Source organism: Lolium perenne, chromosome 1, assembly GCF_019359855.2.
Source record: "Lolium perenne isolate Kyuss_39 chromosome 1, Kyuss_2.0, whole genome shotgun sequence".
In the NCBI taxonomy this organism is placed as follows: domain Eukaryota; kingdom Viridiplantae; phylum Streptophyta; class Magnoliopsida; order Poales; family Poaceae; genus Lolium; species Lolium perenne.
The window spans coordinates 192,245,272-192,250,357 of NC_067244.2; the positions used below are offsets into that span (position 1 = coordinate 192,245,272).

The window sequence follows — 5,086 nt, forward strand, 5'->3', positions numbered from 1 at the left end:
GGGAAACCCTAAATATGGAAGGCTGGGAGAGGGAGGAAAGTTTTCCCCCTCCCCCTTGCACTGGCCCTAGATGGGTTTGGGCTTGGGGGCAACCCTAGCTGACCTCCCCCCTGTATAAAGAGGGGAGAGGCAGGGTCGCAGCCAATCCCTTCCCTCCAACCCTAGCCGCCACCTCTCTTCCTCCTCCTTCTTCCTGCGAAGGCTTGGCGAAGCCCTGCAGGAATTTATCCTCCACCACCACCACGCCGTCGTGCTGCTGGGATTCCGAGGGGATCTACCACCTCCGCTTCCCGCTGGAACAGGGAGAGGAAGGACGTCATCGACACCGTACGTGTGACCGAGTACGGAAGTGCTGCCGGATTGCAGTACTGGAAGGATCGTCTACATCAACCACGAGAACTGATATCGTTAAGGCTTTGGATCTTCGAGGGTTAGTTTCTCATCAATCTCGTTGCTCCGATCTCATAGATTAGATCTTGGCTTTTCAATAGATTGGATCTTAGATTTATTCGTATTTGCGATGGAAATTTTTTGTTTTCCATGCAACAAACCCTACAGTCACTACAAAAAAGCTTGTTATCTACCACAACAATTTTTTGTTGGCTAAGGGGTGCTTTTTGTTGCTAAAGAGTCTAAGGCAACGAAACGGGTGCTGTGATTCCTATATATCACGTCACCTAAGGATCCACTACGGATTATCGAATCGACGGGTGATGCATGTAAAATGCATACATGAACTTTGTCATTTATTAGAATTAATTCCCACATATTTGCAACATATATGATGATAATACCAAGTTTTACATTGATTTATGGCTATTTACCAATGACCCCCTTTATTTGGTTTATAACTGTACAGAACATGAATTCCGTGTTTTGTGTATTTTTCACTTTAGAGACCTATACGGAGTCAAATTGAGCTAGAATTGTTGGAGCGTCACGTTTTCATCGGGAGAAGCACCCTGGACCCTGGAAGCACACCTAGAGAGGCCTGATGCCCAAAAGAGTCCAGGTTGCGTGCCCAGACATGTAGCGTGCACCACCCCCTCTCTTTTGGCTATCGATCATCGAAATCTCTTGATTATTTCACCCCAACGTATTTTGACCTAAAAATCACTATATATATGACTCCGGAGAGTTCTCGGGAGGAGAGCGCCACGGAAACACGAAAACAGAGGCCGCAGCAGCGAAGATTGGAGGGGGGGACTCATCTGTTGCGAGGACATGCATTGAGCTTGATGAGATTCTTCGAGCCTTCTCTACAGCTCACACATCATTCCTGATGAGATGTCTTGGTCTCCAAACTTATTCATTGGCATGGAAAGCATGTCACGATGGCCGGCCGAACTACCCTTGTCAAGGCGGTGTTGATGAGCATAGTCATATACTTCATCACCGTGCTTGATACCTGTTTTGTACTATTTTCCTGATGTACTATTATATGATTTTATATTATGGTTTGATGTACTATGCGGCGTGCTTTATTTCAACTCAATCACTGATACATCCTTCGGTGCAAGCGGAATATAAAACTAAGGGGGTCACACGTCTGATAATCAAAATTTTAGAATTAAAACCTACTCTAGCTAATTTATGCTTCACACTGTTAGCCTCTCGCCTGCAGTGTTGAACTAAAACTTGGCCAATTCTTTTGGATCGATGAAAGCAATCTCCAAGACCGTTGTCTATGGACTACAGAACTCGATGTCCCCATTAAAAAACTGAACCAATTCCAACGAATCAGATTCATTACAACCGGAACACAACCCAGGTCCTCAACAAGTTATAGAAACTTTTGTAAAAGCTATCGCTTCCGTCACACCGCATCTACAGCACCACCTTATTCATTCAGAAAAAAAGCATGCATCAATTTTAAGCTAGTTTACACCATAAGATTTCGCGTGGTTCAGCGCGTGATTCATCTCAATATAGTTTAGCGTCAATCCTTGGATTATAAAAGCCGATTGTGCCGGAGGAGTCACCATCTCTCCATTCACATGTTCTCTACGTTGCCATGAAACATACCACGCAGCGACATCAATTAGTTCATTCACATCCACATGATCAAGACCGGTTAGGGTTGTAAATCCTTCTGAAGAAGCTCCTTAAGTATGAAAGATCTGGATCTATCAACCTCCATGATTGAACAAATTATCTCATTCAGATGTAGTTATTGCCAAACTTCTTTTTCCCTTGTACAACTTAAAATCAAATGATAAATATATTCGGCTCCTTAAGCACTGGGCATTTTCCAGCCACCGGGGTGTGCCTATTAGTGACAATAGAAAAGCCAGGAATAGTTCCATGCAACACTTTCCATGAGAATATTTATGTTTACTTGGTACATTCAATTTCGCGACAATATTCCATCCTGGATTATGTGTAGAAGGCCCAGGATCATTAGTGCGGATCAATCTGTTACAATGCATATGATTTCATTCAATATAGTATGCCGACCGTACATAGAAACAAAAAGATTTGGCATATGCCACGCGATAAAATCTTCAATTAAATCTCATATCATCTGATTCAACGATTAATCGCCCGATTAATCCCTATTTAATGGTCACCGATTAACCGATAAACTCATTTATCGCCCGATTAATCGGCCGATTTGCCTATTAATCGCTAATCGTCAGCCAACCAAGTTAACCCCGATAAGCGATTTCCTCAACATTGCATAAAACTGGCTATGGAAAACTTATGTTATCTAATGAGTTAAGAGACTCATAGTGGCTGTGACAATTGGACAATGACCAAAGACGACAACATTTATTATTTAGAATATGTATCTAAAAACTAGCTATCAGAACAACGTATCTTAAAACTAGCTATCACAATACTTCTGTTAATATTTGGACATGTCCATATGTTTGCTTAAGATACTACTCCCTCTGTTTCATAGTCCTTGTCGTGGTTTTAGTTTTCAAATTTGAATAAAAACCACAAGAAGAATTAAGAAATGAAAAAAGTAATTATCTTGGTAATTTTTGGAGTGGATAGTAACTTTCTTTAGATACGTCTAATATACACTTAAAAAACTGAAATTTTGTTTTTTTTTTGTGAACATGAACTTGTGTAATTTCATATTTTCATTTCGATGACACAAAAAAACTTTGTTTTGTTTTGCAGCCAGTCACATCCAGATTAGAGAATTTTTTATACAAGTGTCGCTGCTGGGGAATATGGAATGTCATACAGGACCAACAGATGGTAGTACCAGAAAAAAAATGTCAAAAAAAATGTGAAAACCATAACACTAATCCAAAACTGTGTTGCAATCTTAATAGCAACATAATTTCTGATTATCCCATCGTCTTCACCTTTTCCCTTTGAGTTAACAAATCAATTTCTGCAACCTTTCAGCCAACTGAATCAGTAAAATCATATTTTTGCCGGAGTATTCTTCTCAACTTTTGGGTTCATGTAGTCAACAAGTACATTTTGTTGCTCTCCATTTGCTCACATGTCATGGATTTTTTTCCTTAGTCATTGTACCTACCTGTTTCAGCTTTTTATTTTTTGAACAACCTGTTTCAGTTTAGGTGGCTCATGATCTTATAATAAGAGATGTTATGCAGGGAGTATTTAGCGATACACCAAAATCAATCTCAAATCGTGTATTGTTTCTTAGTTTCCTGTTATTGTGCTATCTTTTTGTTAGTGACAGAAAAATAATTTTTAAACATGTTACAGTTGAAATAGAAGTATTGACCTCCCACGGTTTAGGGTTTTAAATGAGAGGCTATAAACTTGATTTCTATAAAACAATATTAGGGGTTCGAGCACAAAAAGTAATAAAAACGGCAGACAAATCTTCTCGAAAGAAGCTTTATATTTCATAATTAACTTTATTGTTTAGTTGTTTTCTTAATACAAATTTCTGCGGCCCCACATAGTGTGATCTAGCTGCAGTAGCAACCATCTGGACGGCAATGGCCAGCAGTGTGGGTATCTCGCTGGCAGATTGTATTACAATCTGCAGGAACACATGGGGGAGCGTAGGGTTCATGTTTCCCCTCAGTGCCAGCGTTGGCTTCGGTCAGTAAGCCAGCAATGTTGGATTCCGTGCCTGAGCGAATCAACAACAGAAAAAAGAATGCCATCAGAACCACAGAGAAGGTCGTAAACGACATGGAATTCATCTATTAAAACCTCGTGCTATACAATTTCAAGGTCAGAAACGGAGCTAATTACAAACACATAAAGAACAACAACCGCGAGCTCCTGGAAAACATAAATTTCCTTATAATTTATACCAAGGGACTCATGCGATAGGCTTAAAATATAGCACCCGGAAACCACGAATTTCTCTTGGAAGTGATAAACAAAGCTAGAGGAAATTTTACCTATGTTCCTCCCTGATGCTTGACTCGACAACAAAGTGGTCGAAATCAGCAGAAGTGCCATCAAGCAAAGAAACCTTGTATTGCCCTGGATTACAGCCATACTGAAGTTGTTTGCCTTCTCGTACGGACCTTTTGATTTAGGTTGTTGTATATACACAGGTGGCTCCTTATGTGCTCCTTATATAGAGGCATGACCGCGACCCTTGGAGTATCAGTTTTTGCCATTTTATTCCTAGCTTCCAGAATTTGTGTTCGCGCTAATTAATTAGGATCATTGAATATCCTGTGGGTATGGATTTATTCGCTCCAAAAAATACCATACGCAATTAATTAGCATTTCATAACAACACTATGGCATTTATTGGCTTCCTGTACGAAATCAGTTAGTAGTACTAAAATATTATGGCATTTATTAGCTCCCAATATTTACGAAATCAATAAGAACTTCCATAGAAATATTATGGCATTTATTGTCAGCCACCGCTAGGAATCGGCATCCGATATGTTGCTTCCCATCGACCAGTGCCTAGCCACACGATTGGAAGGGACAATGAACGTTAGATTCTCAGCGCAGCCTGATCCAATCTTTCTTTGAAACAGTGGCCTGACTGCATGCTTATGTATTAACTGATCCCCTAATTAGTGGGATACGCAATTACTGGTCCCCGATCAACGCTTCTGGATTTTTAGGAAACATCCTGTTTTGAAGGAAACTGACAACTTCAGCAAACTCAAAG

General features: G+C 40.2%; 1 long non-coding RNA gene across 1 annotated transcript; it reads right to left on the reverse strand.

The window, feature by feature from the left end:
• Positions 1 to 3,817: 3,817 nt before the first annotated feature.
• On the reverse strand, positions 3,818 to 4,491 carry LOC127309399 (uncharacterized). The gene is made up of 2 exons (XR_007857146.2): positions 4,350 to 4,491; positions 3,818 to 4,072 (listed from the first exon to the last, which is right to left on the reverse strand). It is a non-coding gene; the product is annotated as an uncharacterized lncRNA (long non-coding RNA).
• Positions 4,492 to 5,086: the final 595 nt, after the last annotated feature.